Source organism: Mus musculus, chromosome 1 (genome assembly GCF_000001635.26).
Source record: "Mus musculus strain C57BL/6J chromosome 1, GRCm38.p6 C57BL/6J".
Classification (NCBI taxonomy): domain Eukaryota; kingdom Metazoa; phylum Chordata; class Mammalia; order Rodentia; family Muridae; genus Mus; species Mus musculus.
The window spans coordinates 180,298,570-180,311,135 of record NC_000067.6 but is presented as its reverse complement, the minus strand read 5'-3'; the positions used below and the strand labels follow the sequence as shown (position 1 = coordinate 180,311,135).

At 46.1% G+C, this 12,566-nt stretch overlaps 1 long non-coding RNA gene across 1 annotated transcript; it reads left to right on the top strand.

Annotated features, from left to right (window-relative positions):
• Nucleotides 1–2,068: 2,068 nt before the first annotated feature.
• Nucleotides 2,069–7,934, top strand: Gm39713. The gene is made up of 4 exons (XR_865777.2): nucleotides 2,069–2,279; nucleotides 3,485–3,593; nucleotides 4,061–4,224; nucleotides 7,882–7,934. It is a non-coding gene; the product is annotated as a predicted gene, 39713 (long non-coding RNA).
• Nucleotides 7,935–12,566: the final 4,632 nt, after the last annotated feature.

The window sequence follows — 12,566 nt, the reverse complement described above, 5'->3', positions numbered from 1 at the left end:
GAGGCATGGATGAGGAGGAGAGAAAACGATGGTTAACACAAGGGTAAAAACAGCCCTGCACAAGGAATAAAGATGCAAGCAGAAGGATAATCAGGGGTATAGAGGTGGCTCAGCTGACAACCTGAGTTTGGTCCTCAGGAGCCACTTGGTGGAAAAACAGAACAGACTCTAAGTTGTCCTCTGACCTGCTCATGACCATGATGAGATTCTTCAGGGTTTGAAGAGATGGCTTAGTGGTGAAGAGGACTGGGGTGGGGTTCAGTTCCCTGCATGCATTTCAGGTGGCTCACAGCCATCTGTAATCCCACTCAAACAAAACAAAAGGAAATCCTTGACACCAGCTTGTCAAGCAGATGATACACACACCTGACAACCCTACCAATTCCACTTTTGCAACGTAAGTGGGAGACGACACAAGAATGGGCTTGACAGACGTGTCACATGTAATGCTGAGTGAAGGCACGCACACACACACACACACACACACACACGGAAGCATGGCTCAGGAAATTCATTCAGTTGAGTCGTTCATCACAGTGCTCACGAGTGCTCAGCTCCTCAGTGTGATCAGAACCGTGATTATGTTTCTTGTGTTAGACAAACCAAACTTGAGTACGACCGAGTCGTGGTGGTGCACCCCGGTAGTCTAAGTACCTGGTGGGTTGATGCAGGAAGATCTCAGGTTTGTGACCAGCCTGGGCTATGCAGTGAGACCCTGTCTCATAAAAGGAAACTAAACAAATGTGTCCCACTCCCTAAAACCTAAATACACTGCTCAAGGGAAAGGGTATGCAGAATCTGTGTATGAAGTTAGGATGGTGGCTTCCGTGGACGGCGAGGCTGGGAGGTAGACTGAGCAGGGAATTTAGTGAACATGACATAGTGCTAGTTTTTAAGAGGGAGGGCAGCTTGTAGTCCACTTAACATTTGTTTTGTTTGTTTTGTCCATATAACCCAGACTGGCCTTGAACTCCTGTTTCTTCTGCCTCTCACTCCTGACTGCTGGCATTACAGGCATGTGGTCCTGCACCCAGCCATCTTATTGTGATGATTGAAAGCATGCGAGTCTATATATCCTTTCGTAGGTACTGATGCTTCATAAGAAATAACGAAAACAGTCCTAAGCATTTCTAAGACTGTTTTTCTCACTAGGGACATAATGAAGCAGACAACAGAGCATGGTCTGTAATCAAGACAAATGTGACTTTAAAAATGATAACCAAGCCGGGTGGTGGTGGTGTGCACCTTTGATCCTAGCACTCAGGAGGCAGAGGCAGGTGGATCTCTGAGTTTGGGACCAGTCTGGTCTACAGAGTGAGTTCCAGGACAGCCAGGGCTACACAAGTGACACTTGTGTGAGAAAAAAAAAAAGGAAAAGAAAATGATAACCACACAAGTCCCACGCCCTCTCTTTCTTGATGGCACCTACAGTCTTGTTCATGCTAGGTAAAGACTCTGCCACTGAGTGACAGTTCCTGTTAGCAGAAGTACAAGTCTATAATTAGAACTTACTCCAAGAACATAAGGCCTGTGAGCCATCAGAGAACACACAGATCAATATCCTGATCATTAGAAAATCTTAACCATATAGGAGAGAGTCAAGCAAGGGGAGCAACAGGGTAATCAAAGATGGCGAGAGCACACTGTAAACATTTCAGAGAATTTTACATTAATTTTTATAGAGAATTGTTATTTTAAAAGGAAAGAGTAGAATTATCATCACAATATATACAATATGAATTTGCTCCAATGTAATAGTTGTCTAGTAAAAAACAGGTGGTGGGATTTTATACCAGCCTGAGTCTGAGCAAAGGATAACTAAATGCAACTTCAAAATGAATGAAATAGGTTAGAGGGCATTTTCCAAGAACTGACTATGCATCTCAAGGCTGTACCCCTTGAGATCAGGAAAAGATGATGCCGGTCTGGAGGAGGGAGGGAGAGACTTCAGGTAGATAGGAACAGTTGGTGTTCACTTCGAATGCTTGTGATGGTTACTCTAACAACTTGATTGGAGTGGGCGTGGTTAGAATCACCATGGAAACACACCTCCGGGTGTGTCTTTGAGGGTGTTTCTAGAAAGGGAGGGGGAAAAAAAGAACTCACCCTGGATCTAGGCCACACTACCTCACTGCTTGGGGACCACAACTGAATGTAACAGAGAGCCAGCATCCATCTCTCAGCTTGTTGGTTGTGGATACAATGTAACAAGATGTAACAAGCCACCTCCATCTCCTACTGCCATGATTTCTTTACCGTATTAGCTGTACCCCCAAACTGTGAGCTAAAATTTAGATTCTGCCTTCAGTTCATCTGTCATAGATATAGAGACATAGATATGTAGAGATATAGATATATAGATAGATATAATGAAAAAGCAGCCAATATAGTACTTGAGAACCGGCATTTATCAGAAATTATTTTATATCAGATGCCTTTCGATGCTCTATATGAACTAGTTTCCTTCTTTGTTTTTTAAAAGTAGGATCTCCTGTAGCTTAGGCTAGCCTCAAACTCACTGCGTAGCCTAGGTTAGTCTTGAACTCTTAATCTTCCTGCCTTTACCTCCTGCTTGGTCCTGGAGTTATAGGCACACCTTACCATGACCAGCTGAGCTAGTTTATTCTTCTCAGGCACACCATGATGTCCGTAGTATCCTTGCTATGGGTTGGATCTGGGATGCCCCCACAATGACCTGTATCCTCAAGGCTTGGTTCCAGTCCCTGGTGCAACTGGGAGTGGTTGAGCCTATGAAGGGGTGGGGCTGGTTGGAGACCTTTGTGAGCCTGCCCCAGGAGACTGTGGGAACCTTTTCCCTTTCTCTCACTCCCTGACCACGATGTGCTCATTTTCACGTCACTCCAACCCTCTGCCATCGGGATCTGACTCTCCCACAGGAGTCTAGGTGGCATGGGTGTGCTAGATCTCTGAGGCCATATGTCAAAGAAAGCCTTCTCCCTTCATACATTGAGGACTTCAAGTATTTGTTACAGTAACAAACAGCTAACACAACATTCCATTAAAACCTGTATGAGTTAATGAAAATAAGCATGGTTTATAGCAATAGTCAGCAGAACTCTATTACAGAGTTTAGGGGCTGCCTACCACAACCGAAAGGCCTTTTCCCCTATCAAAGGGAGCTATTGTCTTGCGTGTACTTCCCTGGAGGTGGCAGGTCTAACCACATAACAAGGGAGGGATGGCCTCCACCAAAGAGTCTGAATTGGTGCCAATGATACAGCCCAGAGGCAGAGGACACCCCTGCTAGGCACTCCCTGTCACCCCCTCCCATAACATCATAAAAAAAAAGTCTGGGTTCCCCAAGGCCAGCCAACAAAGCAAGGGCTGCCTTTCAGAATAAGTAATCCTGAATTGGATGTCTTCCAAGACACACAGAAGGAATCCCTCTGGCCATGAATGGATTCACAGAGTTGCAGAGCAAGAGGGACCTGAAATAATCACCTGAGATGGTTTTCGTTTCCAGGATGAGGAAACAGAGGCTTTGGAGGAGAGAGAACCCGAGGATGGTCACAGCTGATACAGACCTGGATCACGTCTCATGTCAGGATAACTTCCGGCTCCGGCTTCAAAAGGTGGGAGCTCTGGACTCCAGCAGGTCAGCCTCAAGGGTTGTCTTTAGCGTCTTCATTAGAAGCCTTGGTTGGGGTCAGTCAGAGGTAAGAGCTTTGAAATGGACATGTTTTCCAGAACATTCCATGCTCAAAACTGTAAACGTGAAGTACAACACCTGGGTCTGGATGGGGTTTTTTTTTTCCTGTACAGAAGCTCCTTGTACGTCCTGCAGAGTAGGTAATAAAGCAGGCTGACAGTGGGTTTCCTCAGGAAAAAACAACTTGACATTATCAGCCTTGTGACCCCGCTCATCCATCGGCCTGCCAGCCCCGAGACAGCAGTTAGCCCAATTATTGGGGTGTTTCTAACTGACCAGATGCTGTTATCTGTTTTTCTGAGATATGGGGCTAAACCTGGGCAGACTATCAGAATATCTGCTGAGCTGGGATACACATTCGTAGCATCCTGTCTTCTATTCTTATCACAGCAGGCCTGAAGTGATGTGTACAGCCTGTATCGTAGACATGAACGAAACTCTGTGCGTTAAGCAGGGATAAGGCATGCCTAATGTGATGGGTCAAGTCTGTAATGCCTGCACGTGGGAGCTGAGGCTGAAAGACATAAGCTTGAGACCAGCTGGAACTAGACACGGTATGATCTGTCTCAAGAGACAATGTCTCAACCCTATGAGCCTGACCGCCAGGTCAGATAGAGGCAGTAAAAATGGGAAAAATGTATCTTGATGTGTTTTGGGCTTGGACCTTCAGTGTATTTAAATTTCATCCAGGGTTCAGACATTCAAAACACTAAACAGCTGCTGGGCATGGTGGTACGTGTCTTTAATCCCAGCACTCAGGAGGTAGAAGCAAGCAGATCTCTGAGTTCAAGGCCAACCTGGTCTACAAATTGAGCTTCAGAACAGCCTGGACTACATAGAGAGACCCTGTCTCAAGACAAAACACAAATAAAACTGGACAGAGCCTGGGACAGCAGCTGCAGAAAGAGGGTGTGGGATCTGCCACCCTTGCCATGCACGGGGAGAAATCTAAGGGAGTCCCTCCAGGTCTGGAGAGGAGGTGGCCACTACACGTGAATCTCTTCCTCCTGCTCAGCACGCTGATTCCCGTCCACGGTTGTCGCACCGAGGGCCCTCTGCCGAGGGATATTTAGACTTAAGTCACAGCACAGAATAAAGTTGAGTCACTGGCTGGACAGGCTGCTCCTGATCATCACGCCTACCTGAGAGGCGAGAGTGACAATCTTCAGGAAAGATGTTGCCCCTTAGGTCAATAATAACACTCTGAAGGATGATGGATAATTAAGAACTGTGAATCTAAGGTTTCTTTCTCTAAGAAACCGTTTCCTAAAGAGTCTAGTAGAACCCACACGCATATAGATTTCACCCCCTAAGAAAAGCAATGGGTGGGGGAGCTGATTAGGTCACTAGGGGTCAGATAGTTAGCTGCTGTAAGGTGAGCAGCCTCGTCTCCTAACATGAACTCCTGCCAAGGTGTCCCCATGCTGTCGTAGACCCTCGTTAACAGGGACAAGAGATGCTGGATTCAGACCTCTGAACCCAGGAGCCATAAGGAGCCTTCCCTACCTTAAGTGTTTTGTGACAGCCGGCTGGGACACTCAGGTAATCCTTTAGCATGGCTGCCATAGAAGACATCTTAAGGAGTGGGACAGTGCTAACCACATAAGAGTTTCTTTAGACATAGCGGCGACAAGTACAGGCTAACACAGATATATTGATGGTAGCTCAAGGATCATTGACGCTCTGACATCATCTGGGTCACGTTCTGAAGTGGGAAGGACTTCTGACCGAGGTCAGTCTTCCCTGGAAATTATGGTTTCTTTAGGGAAAGAAATGTGGTGGTTATATATGTGTGATGGAGTTAGGATCCAGCCTCGGCTAATGAAAGTCACGTGTTCCAGCTGCCTCACATCCCTTCAGGCATACCTTTTGCCTGCTAGTCCCTCGTGGCCCCTAACAAATTCCACACACTGATCAGCTTAAACAAGGCAAACGTGTCTCTGAAAGTTCTGTTTCTGTGCTTAGTGGTGGTTCACCGAAGCTTCCTGACAGACTGGGAGGAGATGTCACACTTCCTGACCTCAGTCACCTTCCAGGAGCCACAGGTGACCCTTGACCTGTGACCTCTTCTGCTCTCCTCAGAGCACGGTGCTGACCCCCCTTTTTCAGGCACCACATCACCTTCTCCGACCCCGAATCTGGTCCTTTTATAAGACCTTGATTGTATCTGGCCTAAGTAAGTAATCTGGGACCATCCGGTGGGTCCCAAGCCCTTATGCACATCTGCAAAGCCCTTCCTGATGTTGCTATAGCTGGATTTTGTCTGTCTCCTCAAAGATCTCTTGTTGGGGGCTTTGTGTTTACCCTGTGGCATTCTGGGGAAGTAGCAGAAATTTTAACCCAGTGAGAAGTTAGGCCACTGCAGGGCACGTTCCTTGAGGTACCTGAACCCTGTAGCCAAAGACAGTTGTTGTTCTTAGTTGCCTGGTGTTTTCCTTGTTTTTGTTTTTTAAAGCTTAAAGTGTGTTTTTAGTATAAAATGACACTCTTTGCATCATTCTCTTTGGCTATCATGAGGTGAACAGAATACTTGATACTTCAGTCTTAGGCTTTTGCTGTGATGTTCTGCCTCACTATAGGTACAAAGCAAGACCACGGAGCTCACTGACAAACACATACACAGCCCACAGGAGCTGTTGTGGAGGGATGCAACTGTTTCCCATCTGCAGTGGACAGAGCCTCAGCAACTAGCAACTTTTTCTCTGGCCCATTCTGTGTGGGTCAGAGGTCTCCAGGGGATGGCTGTACATGTGGGCTCAGGAAGCAGGAGATCATCAGGGAAATAGGGCAGACATATTAGCAGGTGTTGGTCTCCACAACTACAGAGGCTGGGAAGCCCTTGGACCTGAAGTGAAGCAGCTGGAGACCTGGAGGAGCAGAGAGGTGAATTCTATCAAGTAAAAAAGCAGGTTATGTGGTCTATTCCTGGCCTAAGTCCGCAGGCTTGAAGTTAGGTGGATGGCAGATTCTCTCTCCCCTCCCCTTTGGGAAGCATTTGTTTAGGAGAAGTGGGCTACATAAAGAGCTTGATCAGAACTCCAGGCCTATTGCCCATGGTTTTCTGGGTCCTGTCTTCCTCAACTACATCCTTAGAGAGGCAAGTTGGCTGCTAACCATATTTCAGGTTCAAATCTACAAACTACAGAGGCCCGACCAAAGGAGAGTGCTCCACCTCTATACACCCAATAAGATTCTCAAGATCTAACGGGGTCAGATGAAGTCATACATCTGCCTTCACTGATGGTTTGTCTGGGGTATGGGATAAGTATCTTTTATTATTATTATTATTATTATTATTATTATTATTATTATAGCTAGAGAAGAACAGAACTTGCAAGTGGCACTTGTCTCATAGATACCTATGGGTCAGTGAGTGTGCCCACGATTCTAGATTAAAAATTTGAGCATTGTTAAGAAGTATGCATAGAAGGGGAAAGTGAATGAACGGACACTCAACAACAGGAAAGGAAAGTTGTTTGGTGTGATGTATAGGGAAGAGAACTGTGACGTAAGCAGCTAATAGACCATCTCATTTAATTAGCACCATCTAGTCTCACTGATTCTCAACCACATTTCCTCCGTGCTTCCCCATCAACTAAGAGTGCTCAGAGCACAGGGTTTTCCAGAGGCCAAAATGTCTCATTTGCATCAGTGACAGGGTAGTCTCTCATCTATGAGTCAGACTAACATTAATTAACCTATTGAAAACAGGGTGTTCTGATAGAGTGTGAAATCAGATTACAAAGCCGGTACTACCCGTAGTGACTGAATCTAACCCGTGGTGCCTCTGCCTGGTTAGCTGTGACCCTAAGGGGTCACTTGCTGGCTTGCCAGCCAGTCTCCCCCAAAGGCCCCCTCCCTGCACTGCTGTGTTCCACTGGCCACCCCTTTCCTCTGTGTTCTTCATCTGGCTTTGCAAGTAAGGAAGCTGAGGTTCAGAGGGGACAGTGATCCTTGGGGTACACAAAGAGCTGGTTAGTTTAGCCCATCCTTATGTGACTACAAAGCCCCCCCCCATCATCCGTGGACCTCTCTCTACATTAACACCGTGTACCTGGATAAACTCCCAGCCCCCAGAAGCCCCTTCTTATCAACAGAAGTGTCATTTAATGAGCATTTGTGCTTAGGCACACAGGGACAGACTCAGGGTGGCATCAATGGCTTCCACCCCTTCACTTTGTCATTTGATTCTTTTGTCCCCTTGTTCCCAGGCTCCGGGTGTCCTTATATCCTTCATGTGTCCAGTACAATAGGGGAGCTATGAATCAGCAGAGATGTATCCTTTTTCAAAGCCAAATAAGGGACTGAGCCCTAAAACCAGCAATAAACCCAACAAGGTTTTATTAATTCAAACAGAGTGTAATCTGTAGTTGGAGGGTGTCTAGGGCCACATCAGCCTGTATGACTCTCAAAGGAAAAGGAAGGGAAAGCAGGGCTGCCCACCTCTGTTTATAGGGAACAATTGTTCTCCAGGTCCAAACCACATGTCCATAATAGGGAAGAAGAACGCCGCCCTATCAGGGAGTTTTTATTCTTAGGGCCGGAAAAGAGCGAAGGCTGCTTCTCTGGCCTGCAGTGTGTCAGCCTTGAACTTCCCATTCCCCCTCATCTCCTTAGCCCTGCCCCCCACCCCCAGCTCCTCAGCTTTGGCCTTGGCTTGCATAAAAATGTATTTCCCATCTTGACGCTGTTGTGATAAGCCACCACCTTTCATATGGATGAGATGAACAGGAAACCACAGAGCATGCAGTCAAAAGTCCTCGCTGTCCAGTGAAGTCAGGAGCTGCCTTTGTGAGACTTGAAGGGACGCCTTGAAGGGGCTCTGATCTCTAGGGCTGGTCTCTAGAGTCGCTGGAACCATAGGCACGACAGAGAGATGTGGCTGTGTCATTTCTGGGTGTGAAGAAAGTAAGAAGGAAGTCCTCTTGTTCCCCTGGAGCAGGGACAGCAGTGATACTCCGATACTCCGGTCTTGGTGGCTGCCCTTTGGGAGACGATTTGCTGCAGTTTTCACAGCAGGGAACCTTTGCCCAGGATTTGGGTGTGACTAGAACAGCATTCATGTTACATTCCTCTTGGGAAAGCTTGTCCTTAGAGCACAAGGCTGTGCTGCCTGCCTCCCCCATCAAACATTCCCTGTCTACCCCATCATGCCCACCATGGCCAGGAAAGCCACCTTGCAGGCCACAGGATCCACAGAGAAAAAATTTTGAATGTCTCATCAAAGACTTTGTAGAGTAGTCCCTGCAGACCAGGCTGGTTCCTGTGGACCAGCAGCCGTTTACCACACAGTCCGTCTTTCGTCAATGACTGTGTAAAGAGGCAGGGCTAGATTTGTAGACCGGGTGGTGTGTGCTTTCAGACTCTTCCCGTCTCCTGTGCAAAATGTGTGACTCCTTTCCACCGACATTTGGGACAATTCTGAGACATGGGTCTGTCTCCTGTCCTAATTGTCTATATAGCTTGTTTTTCCGGCCTGAGGATTGGACCTAGGGCTTGATACATGCAAGGGAGGTCTCTAGCATTGAGCTACAGCCCCACTGATTGTCTTATATATAAGACTGAAAGGCAAAGGTGGAAGGGAATCTTTCTGTTTTTGGAATAGGGCCTTACTAGGTAGTCCTGACTGATCTGGAACTCGCTATGTAGACCAGGCTGACCTTGAACTTGAGGGTGATCTTCCTGCCTCTTAAGTGCTGGGATTATAGGTTACAGCCCTATATACCTGACTCTGTGGAGTGTAATTATAACCAGCCTTTCTTAGTTATAACATTTATAGTGTAGAGCACTTGAAGGCATTACATAGTCTCTAGTGTAGCCTAATAGTGTAAGTTCAGATGAGACTTTGTCAATAAACGTCTAGATCTTTGCATATGTCCTTTACAGAGTTCTTACTAAAAGTACAGGGCTCAACCCGAACATGCATCAGGCTTAGCTGGAAAAGCAAATTGCATTACACATATTTGGTATGTTAGTCATGTTTGCCCTCATTTAAATACCCAAGGAAACAATGTAAAGAGAGGGAAGGTTTGTTTGTTTTAGATACTCTTCTATTGCTGTGAAGAGACACCATGATCAAGGCAGCTCTTATGAAAGAAAGCATTTAATTTGGGGCCTGCTTACAATTTTTAGAGTTTCAGTCTATGATCATCACAGCAGGGGCAGCAGAATACCCGAGGGCTTTAAATCCTGATTCACAGGGTGGGGGGTGGGGGAAGTCAGAGGGAGCTCTGGAAAGGGCCTTTGAAACCTCAGAGCCCACTCCCGGTGACACACCTCTCCCTGCAAGGCCACACCTCTCCCAGCAAGGCCACACCTCCTAATTCTTTGCAGACAGTTTCACTAACTAGGGACAGAGTTATATTCAAGCATATGTGCCTATGTATGCCATTCAAACCACCACAGGCTCTGAGCTTTAGACGTTCGTCTATGGGCAGCTGCCATTACTATCCCTAGGCCTGTGTAAGACATCATGATAGACACTTATTCTAAACTGGAGCCTCTCACTTGAACATGAGCAAAGAGGACGAGGCCATGCAAGTTACTATTCTTCAAAGACCCTGTGACCCACACTCCTACCTTCCATAGTTGCAGCGCCTACCAACTGTCTATTCAAATTCTGAATCTGTCAGTGGATGGCACCATTGATTAGTTCTGCAGATCCGATGTCTTGGATACATGCTCACAGACACACACAGGACTGGTGGGATATATGTGAGTCTTAAAATGGAAGATCTGATACATGCTACAACATGAAATGGTCTTGAAAGCATGCCATATAAGGCTACGTCTTGTTTGAGTCCATTTATGCGAAATATTTAGAGCCAATAAACCCAGAGAGGCATAACTCAGATGGGTGAGTGATAGAGGCTGCAGACACAGGGAATTAAGACACGGCTTAATTAGGGCTGAGTGTTGCTGTGCAGTGGTGGATAAATTCAGGAACTAGGTATAGCCAAGCATCTTACAACACCACGCACTACCAAACACTATTGAGTCATTTATTCCAAAACAGTCAGTTTGGGCTGTGTAAGTAGATCAAGGGGGAAGGTTTGCTTGCCTATGTGCAAGGCCCTGGGTTTGACCCTCAACTCCACAAAATGAAATAAAATGATTAATTTTATGTCATGTGAATTTCACTCATTTTTTTTCTTTAGAGTAGAATTGGGATGGACAAGATGGCTCATTGCCTAAAGGTGTTTGCACACACACACACACACACACACACACACACACACACAGAGAGAGAGAGAGAGAGAGAGAGAGACAGACAGACAGACAGACAGACAGACAGACACAGCCTCCTACTGATGAGAAGCTAGCTACTCAGAAGACATTAAATACAGGGTTTTTTTTTTTTTTTCTCTTGATTTTTTGAGACAAAGGCATAGCCAGCCCTTGCTGTCCTGGAACTTGTTTTGTAGACCAAGCTGTCCTCAAACTCACAGAGATCTGCCTGTCTCTGCCTCTCTAGTGCTGGGATTAAAGGCATGTACCTCCGTGCCTGGCTTTGAATACAGGTTTTCAAGACTCAAGCGTTGCGCTTGTTTGTGTCACTCTGGGGACACACACTGACATGCCCTGGACTTTGGATGCTGTCATTAGTAATGAAAGATTAGCTACCTTTGTAAATGTTTGCCTGGTATTTTAAAACCACTCCACAATAAATGTGATTTTCATCTGATTTTAATTTTGGTGATGGAACCCAAGGCCCCATGCATACACAACACATATTCGATCACCAGGCCCTTTAGGTAAAGCTATTTATTTATTTTGTGGTTTTGAGACAAAATCTCATGTAGCTCTGGGAGCCAGGAACTCACTAAGTAAACCAGGCAATCCTTGCTACTGTTAAATGCTGAGTTTTTAAAAGTGTAAGACCCAAGCTGGGCAGTGGTGGTGCATGGCTTTAATCCCAGCACTCAGGAGGCAGAGGAAGGCAGATCTCTGAATTCAAGGCCAGCCTACTCTACAATGGGAGTTCGAGGACTTCCAGGGCTATAGAGAGAAACTGTTTTGAGAAACAAAACAAAAACTTAAAAGAAAAAGTGAGATCCTATACTTGGCTTTGTGTGTGTAATTCATTCAGTCTTTCTGTCTGTCTGTCTATGGATCTATGAACAGGGTTGTGAGAAACAAGATAAAGATCCTGCTTTGTAACAAGAGCACTGGAGACTAACAGTGTTATTTTAAAGTCTTGGGCATCAGCCTAGAGAGAAGATAAAAACCACCAAACTGGCAATTTGATACAAATGTGTTGTTATATTTCTAATTGCGTTTCTCTGCCCCTGAATTCCTCATCGGCTGAGTCGTCCAGGGCGATACAGTCTCCCTGATACTGTCCCTTCTCCAGATTCCCTAGGCCATTGGTCCAAGATATAAAGCCTTATCTAATGCCTACCCTGGGCCTGACATTCCCTCCTTTCCTCATACTGGGCTCAGTCTCAAAGTAGACTGTCTGTGACTTTTCAGGCCTGTGGTGAACTTGGAATCAGGTCCAGCAGCCTCCTAGGGAAGACAGGGGCCTAGAACCTCCTGCTCTCCATGACTCTCTGATGTGCACCTCAGACTGAAAATGGACCATAATGATTTACGCATTACAGGGTCTAGCCCAAGGAAATCACAGACTGACTCTGTAGCCAAGGATGACCCTAACATTGTAATCCTCCTGTCTCTGCTTTCCAAATGCTGGGACTATAGATATGGACCACCATACTCAGTTGTATGAGGTGCTGGGACTCAAACCTAGGAATCCTTTAATTCTAGGGAAACACTCCACCAACTGAGCTATGATCTGGTCTCCTTTATGTAATCTTAAAGAAATGTCAGATGAAGGTAGCTTGCTTAGGGATGTGATCCACTGGTGAGAAATAATATCCACCCAGGGGAATTTGTG